This window comes from Pleurodeles waltl, chromosome 11, assembly GCF_031143425.1.
Source record: "Pleurodeles waltl isolate 20211129_DDA chromosome 11, aPleWal1.hap1.20221129, whole genome shotgun sequence".
NCBI classification, from domain to species: Eukaryota; Metazoa; Chordata; class Amphibia; order Caudata; family Salamandridae; genus Pleurodeles; species Pleurodeles waltl.
In genome coordinates, this window is record NC_090450.1 from 288,175,509 (window position 1) to 288,198,154 (window position 22,646).

Consider the following 22,646-nt stretch of genomic DNA (forward strand, 5'->3'; position numbering starts at 1 on the left):
TAACAAAGTAGATACTTATGAGGGGTTATACAATCTGATCATGAGAGAGCACATCTTGACCAATTGTATCCAAGAAAGGTTACGCCAGCATCTAGTGGACTCTAAGCAGACCAACCCTAGAGAGCTAGGGGAGGCAGCTGATGAGTGGTTGAGAACCAGGGTGGTTGTCAAGTCCCAGGGGGGAGACTCCAAGAAGGGGGGGACAGGTCCCCAAAAACCTAAGGAGGGAGGTGGTAAGCCCACCACAGAGACTCCCTCTGTACCCCAGAACCCTAAGAAGGAGGAGAGTAAATCCCACTCTGACCAGCAGAGACAGTTAGACCCAGGGTTAAAAAAGTTCTTGGACAGTGGGGCTTCCTTTGACTGTCAGCAGACAGGTCACTTCAGAGGAGATGCAGCCTGTCCAAAGAAGGTGGTTAGCACTGGGCTGTCCAGTGTAGCCATAGAGGAGGATTCCTCAGATGATGAAGTCCTCCTAGCATTGTGCTGGGAGACAGGACCAGATGGTAAGCTGGTGATCCCTGAGGGTGGGAGTAGGCACTTCCACCACATTCAAGTGAATGGGATCCCTACCACTGGCCTGAGAGACACCTGTGCCAGTCACACTATAGTGAGTGACCGGTTAGTGACCCCAGACATGTATGTCCCAGGAAAGACAAAGAAAGTCAGGATAGCCACAGGGGAGGTCACCTCCAAACCTGTAGCCATAATGCCCCTAGAGAGGGAGGGTATCCTTGACTGGATTAGGGTGGTAGTCAGTGCTGACCTTCCCCTAGATTGTATCCTGGGCAATGACCTCCCAGAGGTGAGTCTGGTCACAGATGGGGTGGTCGCCAAGGGCGCCCCCCCAACCCAAAGTCCCTGGGAGTCAGTCCCTACAGTTAGGAGACAGGGGTCCCCAAGAAAAGGAAAGAAGAAAAGGAAGGGTAGGCCACTCTTAAAGAGAGTTCCAGGGAGCCAAAGGCCTTCTGCCCCAGTAGGGGGGGAGCCCAGAGTTGGCACTGGTGAGGCCTCACCTGACCCCAAGGAAGTCCTGAGTAGTCAGGCAGCTGTCCAGATGCAAGGTGTTGCCCCTGCACTGACAGAAGGGAGACTGGAAGGAGGGTGTCTGCCACAGGAGGTGGTAGCCCCCCACTCTAGACAGCAAGAGGGGTGCCAGGACCCCAAAGTTGCCCTTAAAGCAGCTCAGCCACCTGTCAGTGTAGAGCTTAGGGTGTGGTTCTGGGTACTGACAGCTGTCAGTAGCCTCTGCTGGGTGCTAGCCTTCCTGGCAGCACTGTACTTGGCCTGGGAGGCAGACCCCAGGGCCAATAGCAAATTAGGCCCCCTGACCCTATTGGTCATGGTGGGGTTGCTCAAGTGTTGGGTGACCTCTTTGGGTAAGCTAGGTGTTGCCCTAGCAAAGTTTGGAGTAGGGGAGGTGGGCACCTCACTACCCAAGTTGGCAGAGAGAAAGGAGGAAGACCCCCCTAGAGGGAAGTTTCAGTTTGAGTTGGGTCCTTTTACTGTTGGGATGGCTTCACTACCCATAGGGAGTGACCCTGACAGGAGGATATAAGGCAGAGTAGGCCCTGCAAAGGGACAGCCAGTTTTCTTCACTGTCTTCCTCGCCTAACAAGCCAGGAAGACTCTCCCAGGGTTGGGCTGAGTCTCCTGGGCGTGTGGGCTGGGGGGGGGGGGTTGTGTGAGAAAACAGGGCTGATTGCAGAGGCCCCATAACTTTTTGCCCCCATTTTCCACTTTTTGCTGGTGTTTTCCTGACTTTAAAGGTGCCCTGGGTACTGCTAACCAGTCCCAGGGCCTGTGCTCTGTGTAAAATGGATATGCAAATTAGGCTAATTATAATTGGCTAAGTTAACCTACCTATAAGTCCCTAGTATATGGTAGGGCATGTAGGTTTAGGGACCACAGCATAGGTGGTGCACACCTAGGTGCACTGCTGAGGTGCCCAGTGTCATTTTAAAAGCAAGCCTGCCTTGCTGGCTGCTTTTAAATTAAAGTTATATGCAAATTCGACTTTGGAATTAAAGGTACTTCCAAAGTCTTAAACTACCTTATTTTTACATATAAGTCACCCCTAAGGTGTGCCCTATGTGCCCCTAGGGCTGGGTGCCATGTAACTATAAGCAGGGACTTTATAAAAATAGATTTATAAGCCCTGGTGAGGTAAAAACAGCCAAATTCGTTTTTCCCTCATTGAAGTAAATGGCCTTCATAGGCTAGAATGGGCAGACTTTATTTTAAATTTTAAAGTCTCCTTAAATGTTACATACCAAGAATTTGGTATCAAATTGATTGTTGTAATAAATCCCACAACTTCCAATTGTGGGATTTAATATAACTTGTCCAGGTAAAAAGTTTAGACTTTACCTAAAAAGTTGCCAATTTCAGCTCTGCATTGTTTTTGCTGCTGTGCTCTGATTGGCCAGCCTGCAGCAGCTTCTGCCAGGCTGCCTTGATGAGGTGTGAAGTGGCCAGGCTTCACACAAAGGAATGTGCTTGGGGGAGAGAATCTCCCCTCAGCAGATGGTGAGGCAGGAAGGGGGAGGGCTGCCAAACTGGTCTTCAAAGGCAGAGAAGGACATTTGTAGCACCCAGCAACACCCCCACATCCTGCAACCCCAGACAATTAGGTGCCCCCCTGATTAGATTAGGAGAGGGCAGGAGAGGGGTGTGTTTATGATTTTTAGCCACACCAGTGGGTGGGCTCAGCCAGATGTAACCTCCAAAAATCAGATTCATCCATGTTGGATTTTTAGAGACTGTTGCCTTCTGGGATGGATTTTTGCCACACTTCCCAGGAAGTGGTCATCACAGGGGGACGACCCTGTCCCTGATTGGAGAACCAGGGCCCCCCTGCTTTTCACCCAGGAGCAAGGATAAAACTGGCAGACCTGCACCCACACCTCAGATCCCCACCAAATTTCAAGAAGAAAGAACTTAAGGAGAAGAAGGACTGCCCTGCTGGACCCCTGGCCTGCACCTGGACCCTGCACTCAGAAGGACTGCACCAGCTGCACACTTGGGCTTCACCACAAGAAGGACTTTGCCTGGCTTCAACTGGTTCAAGGAGGGACTCCCTGTTTGCTACAGGTGAAAAATTGCTATCCAGCGTCCCCTGCACCAACTCCTGAAAAAGTGACCAGCTGACCACAGTCCAGTGGCCAAAAAGGAGTTTGCGCCAGGTGCATTCTGGGAGTTGAAGTCCGCACCCCCCAAGGACCATCACAGAACTTCTGGACCCTTGGGGTGAACTGTGGACCCCAAAAGAACCTTAAAAGAACATCTGGGTGAAGCCCCAGAAGTTTGGAGAAGATTTGACAAATTTTGTAAAAAAGCTCCAGAGAGGGACCGACACGCCGCGGAAATTCTAGCTGGCTTGCCTCAACCGCGACCCGGCCTGACTTCGTGGTTCGTCCCGGTAAAGAAAAACATCCGAAAAAGAGACTAAGTCCGAACGTAAAAAGTTGACCGGGACCTCCCAGCCATCGTATCCGAGAAGGGCTCCATGGACGTCGGATCAAGATCCAGGTTTACCCCGGTCGAAGGATTTTCATCTCGAAAAAACTACTAAGTCCGAAGGTAAAAGTCTCCACCGAGGAAACCCACATCGCGTATCCAGACAAGGGCTCCAGGAGGTCGGATTCAACTGGCAGGTTCGTCCCGGTGAAGAAAAACTTCAAAATAAAGACTAAGTCAGAAGGTAACTTTTTAACCGAGGCCTCCCGCGACCTGTAGCCGAGCAGGGCTCCATTGCGGTCGGCCTGAAAGTTTGACTTTGCCCCGGTCGAGGTGCAACCAGATGACCCGATTGGCGCTTTTTGTTTCTAAGCGCTAGAAAAGTAATAATTCTTTAAAAATTCATATCTCCGGTTCCCCTGAACCGATTTTAATCGTTTTTGTGTCATTTTAAAGATAAAAATATAAACTATTTTTATAAATTGGTTTTGGATTTTTAAACTGTTTCCTGTGTTTTATTTAATTACTGTTTTGTGATATTTGAATGCTTTACACTTTGTCTCCTAAGTTAAGCCTTGACGCTCGTTGCCAAGCTACCAAGGGTTGAGCTGGGATTAATTTACTGAGACCTAACTGTACCTAATTGGAGGTTAGTGGCTTGTTGCTAGGTATAGGTACCTACCTGCCCTTACCAATAACCCATTTTCCAACACCTACTAGCAGGTGCCAAGCTAGTATTTGACCTTAATTAGGCATCAGACCTACCTCCATGGCAGAATAATGGCTTAAGCCTGGTGGCAGGATGGACTAGGTTTGGCACATGTGAACTCTTTCAGGTCAGCAAGAGCAGTTTGCCATTCATATTTTATTGTAAGAGAAGAACTAAGGAAGGGAACGCCTTTGTCCCCAAGGCTCACACTAGTCAGGCAGGCTCTGAAAACAATGGGGGAGAAGCTACATCCAGAACTAGTTTTGAATGCTCATTTTCCTAAACAAACTTGACTAGCACACAAGCTCCCTCCAAGGCCAGAATGCCTGTGCCATCTTGGATTTTTCTTAGAATAGGGCTTTGAATAATAGTTTGAGGAAAGCAAACACGATGTGCTGCAGAAAGTGGGAGGGTGCCCTTCAGTAACTTATTCCCTATTGGTTAGGGAGTGTCCAAGAGTAACCACAACCTTCTGTCAGTGATCGGGAGGACCCCGGACAGACTGGACCTACTCCGTCATGTACCCATTACAAGGAAGTGGACTCCAAGCATTAGTTAGCTAGATGACCTGTGTGCCTTCATGAACACAAGAAACTTCAAGAATCTTTCTTCCTGAAGTGACAAGTTGATCAGTGCCAATTGGATATGGACTGGACCTTGCTGGTAGCATCTGCTGAAGTAAGCCCTGTTCCCTAACTCCTGTCCCCGAGATGATCCAGAAATCCTGAAACGTTTGGACTTCCAAGACCTCTGGAGCTGTCAGCAGAATTTCACTGCAAATTTGTCAGATTTCAATCCAACTTTGTCAGGTATAACTTCAGGCTTGACCTGCTGGAGGAGGTTTAGCTCCATTAAAAAAAAAGAAAAGGTCAGTAGATACAATTGTTGACTGGGACAAACCCATTTGGTGAATCCGACCCGCACTCAATCGTGGATGGCCTGAAACAGCGCCTAGGTCCTGGTTTACTGTTTCCATGGACTCTCATTGGTACTTAGGGCCTGATTACAACTTTGGAGGAGGTGTAAATCCGTCCCAAAAGTGACGGTAAAGTGACGGATATACCACCAGCCGTATTACGAGTCCATTATATCCTATGGAACTCGTAATACGGCTGGTGGTATATCCGTCACTTTTGGGACAGATTAACACCTCCTCCAAAGTTGTAATCAGGCCCTTAGTGTTTTTTGGTGCTTTTTTTAACTCAAATCTTCAAAAAATCATATCTCTGGTTCCTCTTATTGCATTTCAGTGGTTTTGGTATAATTCTTCTTATTAAAATGTACTCTATTTTTCTAATTCAATTTGTGATTTTTATTGTTTGGTCTTCTGACTTATTACTAGTTGGGTACTCCATAAATACTTTACATGTTGCCGTAAGTTAAGCCTACTTGTTTTATGCCATAGCTATCAGTTTGTTGAGCACAAGGTAACTTAGGCCCTCATTATGACCCTGGCGGACGTGGGAGAAGTGGGGGTAATACCGCCAACAGGTCGGCAGAAAAAAAATGGAATTATGACCACAGTGGTTACCGCCATGGTCATCTGCCACTTCTCCACTCCGACCGCCAGGGCGGTGACGACCGCTGGGCTGGAGACTTCGGTCTCCAGACCAGCGGCGGTATCCAGACCGCCGGCGGTATCACGACCCTGCATACCGCCATGGATTTTGGGTGGTTTGGAACCGACATGAAATCCATGGCGGTAGGCACTATCAATGCCAGGGAATTCTTTGTCTGGCACTGATAGGGGTCTCCCCCACCCATCACACCGAGTCCTCCCCCCAGGCCCCCCACCCCCCTGCCAGCCCCCAAAGGTGGCAGGACCCGCCTCCCCACCCCTACCCCAACATTGAAACACACCCCCACCCTACACGCATACAGACACCACCATTACACATACCCGTACACATACCCACAAACATACCAAAAGACACACACACAGTCATACACGCACACATAAATACAGACATACACGCACACATACTCAGACATACAAACAGACAGACACGCACACATTTTCAAACACACAACACCCCCGCATGCATACACGCACTCACACACCCCCTCTACATACTCACACGCACACCCCCATGCACGCACACAACACACAACACCCCCCCCCAACTCCCTCCCCTAATGGACGATCAACATATCTTGTCTGTTGATCCTCTGGGAGGGGACGGGATCCATGACGGCTGCTCCACCACCCCGTCACCAGAACACCGCCACAACGAATCATGGATCATGGGACGTGATTCAGTAGGCGGTGTTCTGATGACAGGGTGGTGGAGCTGGAGCAATCTCCACTTACCCGCCAACCGCCAGTATGGCTGCTGGCGGCTCTCCTTCCGAAAAAGGACGGACGGCTGCCAGCAGTCATAATACGCCACGCGGAAAACTGCCTGCACTGGCGGTCTTCAGCACAGCGGTTCCTAGGCGGTCTTTGAAGAAGACCGCCGAGGTCGTAATGAGGGCCTTAGTGACTTTGGGATTTCACCCTGACGGGCTAGTGTTGGTATTCCTTAAGTTAGGCGACTGACCACCCCAAATAATCCACTTTCTTACACTCACTGCTGCTCTTTAGATGCTGCTGTCCTTCTTCAGCATCTTAGGATTTGTTTGAGAATGAACTTAAAATGTGAAAGGTGCCATCAACTTTGACTGACGTTTGAATTGGATCCTGGTCCTGATGCGGATCCCCTCATTCCAGAAATATTCATATGCAATAAGAAGATCTTTGCTGAAATATTGCACTAAACGGATAATACTGTACTAGTATCAGTTTGTGCTCGACTTACATTACTATGCACATTTCTTCCCAATGTCCATCTTTGCCCTCATAAGTCCCATTCAAAAAAAATATTCAAATGTAGCCTCTGTTAGGGTAAGCCCCGATCCATGCTATGGAAGTGGCTGTAGCACCTGCTGCGTGTACAGACTGTATTGCTGGGCATAAGCCTTTAGGAAAGTTTTCAGTTTTCCTTTTTTTCTCTCCCACATCTCAGAAAATATCAGTGGCAAAGGAGTTAATGCAGGCGCTGAGGTTTTGACACTATTAGTGTGCAGCCACAGAGATACTTTTCCTTAATATTGTTACAGCCGTGCTGACTATGACTTGGCACACTACGTGTTATAACTCATCTGTACTTGAAGAGAGCCATTCACTACTTACAACTCAACTTTTGCCAGCAGAAGAGGAAGGAGGGGCACTAAGCAGCAACACAAGAAGATCACCTAAGTATCTCCAAGTAAGGCATTAAAGCAATCTGAACTGCAAAGAGCAAGCAGAAAAAGCAGCCGTTGAGAGAATTGGCTGTGTACCCCAGGCAAATCAGAACCAAGCAAAATGCAACTGCAGAATGTACCCAGATGACAACAGAAAGCAAGGTTCATGATACAGGCAACATTAAGTTGTGGTACTGTATCACAGGTAAAGATGCAGCAGTGGGTTGTGTGACAGAGTTCTGGATTCGTGCAAACAAGAAGAAGCTTAAGCACACTGCAGCATATCCTCAAAGCACTGTACATTGCCTGCATGAGCTCCTAGAGTGGTTTCCAGAACTATGAGACAAACTCAGTCTCTGTTCTGTTAAGTTTGTGATACACATTCAGGTAGGATCTAAAGATGTTACCTGAGGCCACTTTAAGGTATAGGTGGTGTTATCAATATATAAGTGGTTATCAATGACTTGCAAGTTGATTTGTAGACCTAATAGCTCTGTGTGCAAGTTTAAGATAATGGAAGCGAGAATAGGACTTGTGGGAATATACATACATCAGTAACTGGTGAGAGCTGGAGAATTTTATCTAAATAATTTTTTTCTGCCAGGGAAGTATAAGGTGAATCAATTAAAGACAGTGCTGGTAATGCCCAGGTATGATTGGCAAATTTGAAGCAAGACTTGATGATCAACAGTGTTAAAAGTCACTGACAGGTGAGTTAGTACAAAGAGACATGGAACACTTTCAGCACAATAGATAAATTGCATGCTACAAGCTGGATGGGGGCAGTCTCTGTACTACAGCAAAGGGAATATCTACATTTGTAGAGTTGTAGGATTGTTGTGAAAACTCAAGGTGCTCTTAAATTCCGCTGTTTCAAGGTGTCTCTATGAAAGGAATGAATTTGAGGGGGTCATACTGGTGGAGCTCATTTGGGTAGATGTTGGATATGATTTTAGGTGTGGGGCCTGGTGTCATCAGCTTCAAAGATAATGGGATGATAGCTTTGAGAATAAAAGTGTTGATAATGTCCAAGATGGTCCTAAGGGCCCCTGGATGTAGGGATTTACTGACATGATGGGATCAGGTCATCATTATAGGAGGTGGATTTTAAAAATAGTAGAATGGTAGGCAAGTATTTTGTCAACGGATTAAAGTAGTGCTGGTCATGAGCACCGCACAGGAACATATGATGTTTTGCAACATGGGTAGTGGAATGGTTAATATGGAGTATGACTGACTGAATTAAAAAAATATATATATTTTTTAGTGTCATTATTTCTTCCCAGAAGGAGGAACAGGAAGCCGAGGAATTACATTTGGACTATGTTTGACAGATTTGATTAAAGACTTAGGCCCTCATTACGACCTCAGCGGTCTTTCCCATGCTGAAGACCGCCAGTGCAGGCGATTTTCCACGCGGCGTATTATGACTGCTGGCAGCCCTCTGTCCTTTTTCGGACGGAGAGCCGCCAGCAGCCATACTGGTGGTCGGCGGGGAAGTGGAGGTTGCTCCACCTCCACTGCCCAGTCATCAGAATACCGCCCACCGAATCACATCCCATGATTCGGTGTGGCGGTGTTCTGGTGACGGGGTGCTGGCGGTGGAGCAGCCCCCATGGATCCCGTACCCTCACGGAGGATCAACGGACAAGTTAAGTTGATTGTCCGTTAGGGGACAGGGGTGGGGGAGGTGTTGTGTGTTGTGTGCGTGCATGGGGTGTGCGTGTGAGTATGTAGAGGGGGTGTGTGAGTGCGTGTATGCATGCGGGGGTGTTGTGTGTTTGAAAATGTGTGCGTGTCTGTCTGTTGGTATGTTTGTGGGTATGTGTGCGGGTATATGTAATTGTGGTGTCTGTATGCGTGTAGGGTGGGGGGGTGTTTCAATGTTGGGGGTAGGGGTGGGGAGGGGGTTACCTGCCACCTTTGGGGGGTGGCAGGAGGGTGGGGAGTGTGGGAGGAGGACTTGGGGGTGGGGAAGCCCCCTATCAGTGCCAGGGAAGGAATTCCCTGGCACTGATAGTGCCTACCGCAATGGATTTCATGGCGGTTACAAACCACCCGAAATCCATGGCGGTATGCAGGGTCGTGATACCACCGGCGGTCTGGTGACGGCCGCCGGGCTGGAGACCGAAGTCTCCAGCCCAGCGGCCGTCACCGCCTTGGCACTAGGAGTGGATAAGTGGCGGATGACCATGGCGGTAACTGCCATGGTCATAATTCAATTTTTTATTCCGCCAGCCTGTTGGTGGTATTACCGCCACTTCTCCCCGTCTGCCACGGTCATAATGAGGGCCTTCGTTTTATCCTCAATTTGGAGCATTTTTTTATGTATTAATTAGCAGTAAGTAGCTTACCAATTTGTGAAATATTAAAATGTATTAGAGCAGTGATACTCAAAGTATGGCCTCTCCTGACTTTTACATGCAGACCCCTCGTCAATAGCAGCATTGGATTGCTGTTTACTCATCCCAACAATATGATTAAAAAGATGTTAAATAAACAGGCAAGCCTTCATATTAACTTTAATTGAAGGTAAAGAAAGGAAGTAACTAGGTTGTCATGCACCTTTATATTTAGGTATACCTTCATTTTTTAAGACATATTGCAGCACAAGTGAAAAAGTCTCTTCAAAAAAATTAAAAAGTGTATTTCATTAACATGCAGACATCTCACCTCTGTACATTGAATTATAGCAGTGCATTGAGAAGTATTTTCTTTTTAAGTGATAATTTTCAAACAAATTCAGAAACAGTCATTCTTCCCTCCACCTTGAAAACAATGGCAATAGTAAACTAAGAGACTAGTCAGTTGTTATGTGCACTCTTTGGGTGGCCTTGATTCCAATTATATATGAACAACACTATAGTTTATTAAATCAACCTCAGGAGAAGGGTTGTACAGAGTACATCCTGAAGTCATGTCTTTTGAGGTTCTCATGCACAATAATGAAAAAAGGAGGGAAAGTGAAATAAAAATTGCCTAGGGTCACACAGTTTGGTAAAGTAGGGAAGCCAGGATTAATGCCAGATTTTCTGGTTTCACATTGTGCAGATGTATATGCTTTTCTTCCTTTCCACCCACACATTGACCATACTGTCACCCTCTGCACTCTTCCACCCCTCCTCCCCTCAGCACTCTGCTAGGATCAATGCAGCCCTCAGTCACATCAAAAAACAAACGTTGTGGCCCCTGGGAAAATGTTTCAGAGTACCCATGTGTTAGAGAATGTTGATTTTAGTTCTAATCAATTTCACCAAAAATGTTTGTAATTTTAGGTCTGGGTTGTCAGCACACGTCACCACATCTTATGAGATTAACACAAAAATAGCTTTCAAAAGAACAACTGAGAGAGCAGCTTAAGCATCTTTAGAATCTTTTTCTCATATACAGCATTTGATTGGGAAAACGTTGTATGCTTCCAGCGGAAAGGGGTGTTTGTATTGCATTTTTTTGTAGAGTGGTTTATGGTGGCAAGCCAATGATAAGGCTAGAGGCCCTGATCTGTTCACTATTTTAATAAACTTGGTTATTGATTTGGGGTGGGGGGACAGGGTGAAATTCTTACTCAAGCAAAAACCACAAAACTGGTCAGGGTGAATCAAAAAAGTCACTAAATTAACCTGGGTTTAATTACCCTTTGGTAGAGGAACTGTGTAAAGTACTTAGTTAGCACACAAACAGTAACAGAATGAAAACACAAAGCCAGAAACATCCTAAACCAATTTAGAAAAAGAGATACATTTAATAAATAAAATGACACCACAATGAATTAAATCCAATTAGAAGAACTGGAGTTAGGAATTTTAGAAGTTTTTATTGAATACTACCTCTTAAAAAGATCAAAGCGCCGACGGCAGGAATTTGGTCACACAAGACTGGAGCAAAGCCAAAAGTTAAGGCTGCTGCAATGGAACTTAGGTCGCATAAAAGGAGGGGATTGGGCCAGGTCTCGGCTTATCTTCGGACTTAGCAAATATTTGAAGAAAAAAAATCCAGGAGAAGGTAAAGTTCAGCAAAGCAAGGCAGCAGGCTGTGTCTGAGAAGTGCTAGTGCAGGTGTATTAACAAAACATATTAACGAGTGTTCATGTATTCTGAACAAAAAAGTGATTTGTGTAGAAAAAATAATAATGTAGAAAAATAATGCACGCATTAAAAAATATGATTACGCAGAGTGGCCGCCAATGTTCACAAAGTATACTTACTAGTAAATTAATAGTGTGAATTGTTGAATATATGTTTGACTAATGTAGTACTATGTCATATTAAGGGTTATGTGTTATGTCCTAGATTTATTAATTGTAGGCCTTAACTTAGCGAGTGTCTTGGCCTACTTGCCAGGTCTCATGTCAAAGCTGTATTTCCTAACTTTTAATAAATGGCTGTCCTAGAGAGTTAAACTGTGATTTGATTTTGCATTGTTTAAATGTGCTCATATTGGAAGTTTTCTCATGAGAACCGACTGCTAGAAGATGCTGTTCTTGCTAATGTAACATTTTGTGTGTAATACGTGTTAGACTGACTTTCTCAGGAGAAGAACAATGGAGATACTGACTGGAGTAGAAGCTGCAACAATATTGTTACCTGACAAGCCAGATGATGAGGACATTGCAGGACAACCAATCAACGACATGTGAACGGAGTAATGGTAGACTTCATAGATTCAGAGTTTTAGATTTATTGGACAAAGTGTGAACATGCGATTAACTGACCAATGAAGATTTGGGAAATCGTTTTACTAGTTTTGATTTAACGACACTGTACTAAGAGAAGACAGATTCATTGCCCATTTTCTTGCTGGCCAAAAGGTCAATATTTTCTTGTGCATCTTGACAAGAGACATGCCTAACTTTAATGCTAAAAGACTTGGCGTTTTCTGAACTTTGATGCTGAATCCTGATACCTTGATGATCAACTGATGTCCTGAGGGCGAAGAGTGACTTTGCTTGCTGATCCACACTGAGGATAGGTATTATGAATTAGACTGTTTACTATCATGTGTATTTGCCGTTCCTTTCTAGATACCAACTGCACCGTTTTGATAGAGCCATAGTTAGATGTTTTTCCAAATTTGTGGTACTAAATTGTTTTGCATGAAGCCCAACACGCTGATGCTAATCTGATGTTAGTTAAGGATCCTCTCTAATGAAATTAGGCTAAGTGGGAATAATGCTTGATGAATTTTTCTCCTGAACTTAAATGTATGTAATCTCTTTGACGCAGTTGACTTTGTAATTAATTTGCACTGTAATCTTAGAATGTGTTGTAGTTCAAACTTTGATTAGACTACGTTTCTTCCGCCGCTTTGCACAGCCAGTATTGTTTCTGTATGTGTTCCATTTGATTTTGAGATTAATCTACATGACATCAGCATTGCTAATAATGGGAATTAAATATTCTAACTTTAACTAAAATGTGTGGTTATTCATGACTGGAAGGTCATGGTGCATGACATTTACTGACTCCATTGATTATTGATATTATTGATTGTTGACTTTTGTTGATATGGTGTATTGGTTATTGATTATGTACTGGAGCTATGGTAAGAACATCTTAATTGCGAGTCAAAAGATTCATCAACCTATTTGAGTCCCCTTGTAAGTTTACTTATTAGGTCAGAACTGCTAACAGAAGTCATCATTGGGGTGCCGCTGGATGAAGTCTCAGTGAAACCATCGACGATGGTGGGAAAAAACACAGAGTTGAAAAATCTGGCTTTCCAGGTCGAGTAGGTTGTTGCCGATTGGAGAGCCAGCGTCGGCTAGGCATGGTGAAGATTTTTATCTTCAAACTTATACTATTTTTTGGAAGTCAAAAACCTCAAGTGGAACAAAGCTGTAGGCCCTAGCTGAATAGGGCCCCATGAGGCCAGATGCCAACGTAGAGAGGTCAAACTGACAGGATTTGCAGCTGTGGAGACAAATGTAGCAGGAGCTACAGAGAAATCAGGCCGACTGGAATGCACCTTGGGTGGATCAGCTGGTAGTTAGGTCCTAGTCTTCTGTTGGTTCGCCAGGAAGTGTTTGGTGGAAATATTTTCAAGTCCCAAGTTTTAGAGTTAGGCAGAAGCAGTGCCACCAAAACCACAACCAAGGGTCCAGTTCTTAGGGGGAACTGCATGGGGGTTAGGACTCATTCTAGCAGAGGCCAGGTGCAGGGTTCAAGGCCCCAGGATCTTGTTAAGTCCCTGTAGCTCATAGAGGAGGTCAGTCAACTAGCCCCTGGAGTCATGGAGATGGTCATGTTCTCCTTCAAGCAACAAGGCAATCCTTGAAGGAGCAGGGCAGTCCTCTGGTATTAGTGGGGCAGACCTATGGGGTGCAAGGTAGTCCTTCTAAAGTCTTTGGCATGTCTAGGAATGTACTGAAAAAGTCTTCCGGGGTCCAATATTTATACCCGGTGCTAGCATTTGAAGAGATAAATTCTCTATACTACCCCCACATCCAGTTCAGGAAAGTTCTTCCCTTTCCCTTCTAGTCAAAGAAGCCTAGTGTGACAAACGGCTAGTGTCAGGGTCCTTTGTGTATCATCACGGTAGAACGGCATCCTGTCCACACCTATTCCCTTTTGTTGTTACAGCCTAGGAGGGATACACAAAGCCATTCACAGTCATGTGACCTAAGACACTGGCAGAAGGAACTAAATGGTTAGACTAAGAAAAAGTGAACTTGCTATAATTGCATTTTCAAAAGGATGACTTAAAATCTAACTTTACCATTACAGAGGATTTTGAATTATAATTCATTTGATCCTAAACATGATATTCCTATCTATTGAACCTGGCTCTTTTTGCAAGATCATCCCCACACGTTTTGGCTCCTCCATTCCATTTTTTCTGACCAGTTTTGTTGGCTTTAGGACTCTGGGCAGTTTACCAATGCTAGCAAGTGCTAAAGTGCATATGCTCTGTGTATAAATTATATTGGTGATTGTTTTTTCCTTGATTGGGATATTTGATTTACTAGTAAGACCCAAGTAAAGTGCACCAGAGGTGCACAATGCCTGTAAATCAAATGCTTCTAGTAAACCCGCAGCACTGGTTGTGCCACCCACATGAGTAGCCCTATAAACATGCCTCGGACCTGCCACTGCAGTGTCTTTGTGCGTAGTCTTGCGCTGCCAATTCAACCTGGCAAGTGCACCAACTTGCCAGACCGGAACCTTCCCTTTCTATACATGTAAGATACCCCTAAGGTAGGCCCCTTGGTAGCCCCATGGGCAGGGTGCAGTGTGTGTTAAGGATGGGACAAGTACTGATGTGGTTCACATGTACTAACAGTGAAATACTGCCAAATTTGGTTTTCACTGTTGCAAGGCCTATCTCTCTCATAGATTAACATGGAGACTGCGCTTAAATATCTTTTAAGTACAGTTTCCTTTTGGGAGCTGATAGAGATGCTGAGTTTGGGGTCTCTTGACTCACAGTTTGAAAATACATCTTTTGGTGAAGTTTTTTAGATTGTCAGTTTGAAAATACTACTTTTACCATTCTGTGACTCTGCCTGTTTGTGGATTCCTTGTCTGGGTCAGACTGACAGTTGGGCTGTTCGTGCATCTCCAATAGACAGTGACACAAAGGGTGCAGGGGGCGTAACCTGCTTATCCTGATGGGCCATCTTGGCTAGAGTGAAGGGAGGAGTGGTCACTTGCACCTGAAAGGGCTGTGCCTGCCCTCACACAAAGCAGTCTCCAACCCCCGATGAGCATCTGGAGACAGGCCTGGGCAAGGCAGGATCCTGTAAACAACTAAGACTTTTCTTTGAAGTTGGGCAACTTCAAAGGCAGAAACGGGTATAAGTATTGGACCCAAAACCCCAGACTTTAGATTACTTCAAGAATTCACGAAGATAGCTGAAGAGAAGTGCTGCCCCTGCCTGTGACTGTACTTTTGGTATATCCTGCAGTTGCTGTTTCTGCTTGCAAATGGGGACAAAGACTGGACTTTGATGTGCATTCTTGCTTGAGAGGTATCTCCAAGGGCTTAGACTGAGCTTGCCTCCTGTTTTTAAACCCTCAGGGACAGCAAAGGCTTCACCAACCAGTCTCAGAGTATCCCTGCTGTGGACTCCAGCTTACCAGAGGGTGCCATTCCAGTTCCTGGGCCCCTGGAAGTGAATTTCTGGTGAAATCCTGTGAAACTACACCAGACAACTCGGTGTGACTGCACTAAGGACGGCGCTGCACGAAACCCGCAGCACCGCCTACACCTGGATCCGTGGATCTCGCTGAGTTGACCCCACTGTTAAAATAGGCTCAACGTCGCCACAGCCACTGACGTCCACACGAACTTGTGAGTAGGATTGTCGTATACCCGACGTTTGTGACTCCCGACTCCGTTGCAGCGCCTGTGACGTGATCGCAAATTCATGAGGTCACCCCGCAGCATAGTGACTTCGCCAGACTTCCAATTTGCCACAGGGGCCCGGAGACTGACTCCTCGCAACCTAAGATGCCTCACCTCCACCGCTCTGCAGCAAGGACCCAACGCCTCTTCATGATGCCTCCGCTCCTTTGCCCCGCAGCACCAGAACCGATGGCACATCGGATTCAGCGACTCCTCGCACCCAAACTCTGAGCACAGGCCTGTTTTCCACACATTTCACTAAGGTACTGTACCTGGGGGGTCCTTGTGACTCAGCAGCATTTGTGCCTCTAGGCACTATTTTGGAGTTTTTGATTGCTAAAGTAATATTTTTCCTTGTATATGGTGGATTTTTATCAAATTTGGTCTTGTTTTATTTAGGTAAACATTTACTATTTTTCTAAACCTGTGTGGTGTCCATTTTGTAGTGTTTCACTGTATTACTGTATGTGTTGGTACAAATACTTTATACTTTGTCTGTGGATTAAGCCTGTCTGTTCGTGCCAAGCTACCAAGGCGGTGATCAGGGATTAACTGGGTGGGTTTCTCCTTTACCCTGACTAAGGTGAGGGTTCTTGCTTGGACAGGGGGCAACCTGACTACCAACCAAAGACGCCATTTCTAACACTATCTGCTCCCAATCAAAAGTTAACCATTATTTAATGGAATAAGGTAACTCAATTATATAAAATGGGAGGAACAGGCCTTTAAGTAGTCAAAATTAGTTATTTACTACCAGGACATGTAAAACATTAGAACGCATGTCCCACTTTTTAAATATAACACATCTGCGCTATGGGATTTTAGGACTTGCTCTGGGGAAGGTTTATATGTATTCAAATGTAGGGACTAGGCCTGGAAAACACTATTTTATCCGGTAAAAATAGCAGTTTAAAACTGCACTACAGGCTTCAATGGCTGGCCAGAGACATGTCTAAATTGCTAAATAAGCGGGTGGCAAAAATAGTGCTGCAGCCCACTAGTAGCATTTTATTTACACGCCATGGGTACATGTAGTCGAATGTACTCTGAACTTATAAATAAATTAAGTGTGCTAATGAGGTGTTGGCCAATTTTACCATGTTTTAGGTATTGAGCACAAGCCCTTCAGCACTGATAAGCAGTGGTAAAGTACTGAGTATTAATGCCAACAAAAACAAATCCTGCTAAACAGATAGCATGAAGGCAAAAGGTTTGGAGTGTATAATACAGCAAAGATGTCAGGACTAACAGTAATGAAAGATACTATAAGGACAGTAGGCCTGACAGACTATTATCACTATTATCAAAATCACATGTTAAAAACAATAGTCATTTAATGGTGGATTGTTATTGCTCTGTATTAAAGCCTGCACTGAGGTAGATTGTTACATGGAATCTCACAGAATATTGAAGTAGACAAGGGTCTTGGGGCCAGATGTATGAAAAAGTTTTGCACTCGTAAACGGTGCGAATCGGTAAATTTGTCAGTTTGCGAGTGCAAAACAGTGGTCTGCGATGCATGAAAAGCATTTGCAGACCAAAAATAAGAAATCGCTAAAATTGCGATTTCTTCCGTTGCGACCTGGAAATTGCGAGTCGCAATTTGCGATTTGCAAATTCCAGGTCGCAAGGCTATGCTGCAAAAAAATCGCAAATTGCGATTTTTCGCAGAATGGCATTTTGCACATGCAAAATACCATGATCTGCAACCAGGTGGTAACCTGGTGCAAAATTAAAAAATGCAGTTAAACTGCATTTTTAAATTGAACATGTAAAGCACACATGCCCTTTGGCATGTGTGTACCTTAAATGTTGAAAAAAATTATTTTGGGGTGCAGCAGAGGGGGCCTTAGGCCCCCAGCACCCAGGCCTTTTGCATTTCCAAAATTGCGATTTCTGGTTCAGAAATCGCAATTTTGGAAATGCTAAAAATTTGCAGCTATGGGCCAACAGGCCCATAGCTGCGCATGGGGGCGGTATTGCAATTTGCGATTCAGTAATAGCATTTGCGATTTTTAAAAAATCGCTATTACCGAATCGCAAATGTGATACATGGCCCTTTGCAAGTCGGTAATAGCGATTTCTTGAAAATCGCAATTACCAAATCGCAATGGGCCGTGATGATACATCTGGCCCTTGGTGTTGGTTAACCCCGCTGACAAACAGTGGTGAATATCTGCACTGTGATAACCCTTGTTAGGCTATCCTATCTTAGGAGGGATAGTATTTTGCTTTGCCAGCTGCCATTTTGAATACACTTGTAATTTTAGGACAGTATGCCCTCTGGTTACCTTGTGGGAATGATTACACTCAATACAGTAGGCTTCAGTTGTTTATGTTGAGAAGTCAATAATACTGTAGGCTTGTTCGGGTTACTGGGAAATATTATTCCCCAGGCCGTATGTTGGTCTGTTGATTTCTTCTGAAGAAAAACAAAAAACAGTAGGACTTACTTAAGTTTTGTGAAAACCATGTGCTACAGACATTAAGATTTTGAACACATTTTTAACTTTAATACCATACACCCAATGGATGATCTGTGGCACAGAAACTTCAGAATCAGTCAGAGGGTGGACAAATTGATGCATGATCAGTGATAGGAGTTCATGTTTAATGAATTTTGAGTGCATGTATCCATCAATCACAGAAGAGGTATTTTCATTTATAAGCCAGATATACTGAATTGCCAACCGCATTGTTTTTGTTAAATTTGTTTTAATCTATATTTCGTTAGGTACCTATATAGTCCCCAAACCTCATCTTGTTTATGTATACCTTGGGAATGAAACAGAGAACCTTAAATGTGATCATAGTTTGCAGAGGGAGCCAATGCAGAGATTTCAGTGCAGATAAGGTGGGTGTCGAAGTGAGGAATTGGTACGAGGTGCCTAATGGCAACTTACATGCTTTCACCCACCACTGTTCTCACACTAGCAGAATATATGAGGATTGTAATGTGAAAGCTAGTAGTGAAATAAGAACAGAGAGCAGTGCCAGTCATTTTATTTCCTTTTCAAACTCCCAGATGGGACGTTTGCTGCTGGGCTGAAGGGATGCATCTCTGATCCTCCCCACAACCCCCTGCTTGTCTCCCAGCCCAGGTACCAATATCAGGATGAAGGGGAGGTTAATGTGCACAAAGGAGAAGTTAGTAACAGTGATCACTCCTCCCAAGCGTTTCCCTGATTATTCCCAATTATTCTTTCTCAATGAAAAGCATAGGAAGATATGGGAAATCCGAGCCGATGATGTATTGATTTGTAATACCTCATCTCACTTCCTAGTAAGAACTCATCAACACCACTTTACAGTTATTATACTTTAGCTGCAGTTAGGACAAAACATTATGATAGTCTGAAGTCATACTCATAATTGCCAATTTCATATTAATATATTTTATTGGTCTAAGGATGATAGTTCCAACCTAACTCTACCATCTCCGCACATTTTTGTCTCTGTTTTTGCAAGTTCCAGTCTTGCTTTTAGCAACAGAATGTGACATTCCCAGTTCCCATGGATTTCTCAAACTTCAAACTGTGTGAGCCTTACGGACACTTTTGGTATGCCATGAGAAATGAACACATTACATTTGTTTGATGGCCGTCTACATAGGTTTTAGGGTACAGTAGTTGCACCCTCAAATACTTCAGTCTGACGTTCCCTTCTAAATTAAGTCCATTAACCTTTCAAAATCCTGATATTCTTTTGATATATATGACTGAAAATGTTTGCAACGTTATGTACATCAGTTTTGCAATAATGATTGGCGTTATTTGAACAAAGGTGCAGTTGAGAAAGTTTGCTATCCTTGGGATTACTCTAAGCTTATCACGAACATGTTTATGTTTGTCCGAATGGTGTCATTCCTGAAGAGGGCTGGTGAAACGTTCTAGGGAGTGCTTGAAGGCGGGAGGGTAAAAGCATCCTGTGTACTCGACCCCTGCAACGTTGAGGCCTTACGCACTAATAACTTCATGCACAGCATGATGGTGACTCCAAAAGAGACCGGGCAGCTCCTACTGACCCCAAGAATATATTAGGCTATATGGATGAGTTATCGCAGGGTAGAGGAACCCTGAACCAACTTGAAACCACGCTGGGAAAGCACACAGAGCAGTTTGACAGAATAATGCAGGTAATACTGAACACTAAAACTACCCTAGAGACCAAGATTTGGACAGACTCACTGGAAGTGCCCCTATCGAGAGCTGATCACAGGAAATTAGCAGAGAGGGTTGATGACAGGGAATCTGCTCGCATGACGATATGGAGGAGAAAGGATGTGTAATCACAAATGCAACTTAGGAGGGCCGACATCCAATATCTACAACTGAGAGCAGAAGATGCAGAGGGGCTGTTGCGGCACAATAATGTACGCTTCCTGTGTATCCTGGAGTGAACTGAGGGTGCAAATATGGAACTGTTCCTCAAGTAATGGTTAACGGACACAGTTTTGGTAGGGAAGTTACCCACATTCTTCACCACTGAGAGGGCCCACCAGTCTCCAGCTCGGCCTCCACCGCCAGATGCGGGTTTGTGCCCATTCATCGCAAAGCTCTCGATTTACAGGGACTGAGATTTAAGGTTCCAGGTTGTAGCATTGTGAGGGGGCTGTGGTGACTGCAAAGTTCCTACAAAGCAGTCAAGCGGCAGTTGTGCCAGATGGGCCTCAAATATGCTCTACTCTTCCCCAGCAGACTGTGAGTGATGGAGGAGGACACAACGCAATTATTTTGCCTGATGAGGCCTGGCCCTGGATACTCACAAAAGGAGGGCTAATCAATGCCAGCAGTGAACAATTTAAGGGGTACTGGGAAATGTAGAAAAAACAAGGAAAAGGCACAACTGGAAACCCCTGTGTCGTCCAAGATATGAGCAAGCAGCCAAGGTGAGGGTGCAGGTGGAGAGACTGAAGTCAGGAATTCCAACACCGTCCTGTCACCGGATCATGGCTCCGATACGGAGACTGGTACGGACAGATCCAGCACATCAGAAGAAAGAGGGGCCAGAAACCTGAAGTTACTCCCCGCCTAGCCAATGACATAGTTTGAAATGTACTGGACTTGGGACGATGCAATAAATGGGTGGGTACAGGTACGCTTACCACTGTGTGACATTGCGGGGGTCAGATACTGAGGGTACCGGGGACCCAGTAATGACTAGGGGGTTTGGCTGACCAGGGAGCAACACGGGCCCCACCATGCTCCCCACTGTTTCCAAATTCAACATGAACATATTGTTGGGAGATGATCACTGTATAGAGGCTTGTTTGATCTTGTTGATGGGACTAATAAATTGTGTCTAGTCATGGAAGGGAGTTGGGGGGACAGTTCTATGCATTGTTGAGATGTTGGAGTTCACACTACGAGGCATTCAGCAGTTTGGGCTACACAATGCATACTAGGGGCCACAGAATGGATGCACGAGGGGGGGACATGGAGGGAGACGAGGTTTCAAACACAATGGAATTGATGGGGATAGCACTAGGGTAACAGCCCAAACAAACAATTTCCTGACATGGAACGTGAGTGGCATGGCAACTTTAAAAAAGTGTCACACTATGTACCTTAAAAGTCATAAAATTCTCATAGCGGTGCTACAGGAAAGGCACCTTATGGCCATGGACCTGCAAAAAAATTCAAACAGAGCGGAGGAGGAGTATACATGCAAGACTTTTTGGCCTTCTCTACAGGAGTGTTGATTTGGTTATCACCAGGGGGTCCTCTATATTGATGTATCACGCAGAATAGACAATGAGGGCAGACTTGTAGCCCAAAAGAGATATGTGGATGCAGACCCACTCACTAATAGCGATATATGCAACTAAAGTAAATCAGATTGATTTCCTCTGAGAACACAGGCTCGGCTGAGTTCAGGAGCAGAGAATGGAAGGCTCACAAAGTGGTCATACAATGCCACTACCTTAACACAGCATAGGGGTAAAGCTTGAGGAAGCAAAGAATGGGGGCATACTCCTGGAGTCCCTCAGAGAAGCCTTGATCATTGTGCTTTCTAAACCAGGTCGAGATCCACTTTATGGGTGGTCATATTGGCTACTTTTGTTGTTAAACTAAGACTATAACATTTGGGTGAAGATCTTGGCAAATATACTAGTGGCAGTCATCAGAACACTGGTCCTACCAGACCAGAATGGTTTTATACCAGAACGCAATACATTTTTGAATATCCGTTGATTGCTGGGCTTGATGGGGGCGAACCACAGTGATTTAGAAACCTGCTGGTGATGTCACTTGAAATAGAAAAAGCATTTGATACCCTGAACTGGACTTACTTATTAACGAGTCAGGAGCAGCTAGGTTGGGTCCATCCTTTATCCGGTGAGTGTTGACGCTATATAGTGGACCACCTGCGAGCATTAAGACTGGCAGGACAATATCGGGTAGGACTGAAATACACAGAGGCACCAGACTTGGATGCCCATCATCCACTTTCAGTTTTGCAATTGTGATGAAACCTCTGGTGAAGTGGCTGTGCACCAAGGTCCTGTTATGGGACATGCAGGAATTTGATGAATGCATACTATATCACTATATGCAGAAGATGCCTTAATTTACTTACGCAATGCCTGTACGTCCCAACTGCCACTGATGGAGGTGTTCAATACTTTGGAAGAGTTGTTAGGTCTCTAAATTAATTGGTCTATATTGTGTCTGTTCCTGCAGATACCAGAGCATCAGAGAGAAGCCACACTGCCCACCAGATTTGTGTGGAGATTAGACATATTTAAATACCTACGGGCAAATATCTATCATTCTGACACTGAACAGATTTGCAACACAAAAGGATGATGGACGGAGTGCTGCAACTTTTCAAACACTTTAATCCATCATTGTTTTGCTCACCATGCCACCCCAGTTTGGACCCAGACATATGCAAATCAGTCTTCACC

General features: G+C 44.9%; 1 protein-coding gene across 2 annotated transcripts in view; it reads right to left on the reverse strand.

The window, feature by feature from the left end:
• LOC138265651 (alpha-1,4-N-acetylglucosaminyltransferase-like) overlaps positions 1-22,646 on the reverse strand; it is a 494,212-nt gene that overhangs the window by 389,368 nt on the left and 82,198 nt on the right. Inside the window, exon 2 of one of the 2 annotated variants that reach the window (XM_069213559.1) lies at positions 18,028-18,158. The exons of the other annotated variant lie outside the window; for it this stretch is intronic. The gene's annotated coding sequence lies outside the window, so the exon portion shown is untranslated. The remainder of the gene's footprint in view (positions 1-18,027; positions 18,159-22,646) is intronic. 2 annotated transcript variants of the gene reach the window in all.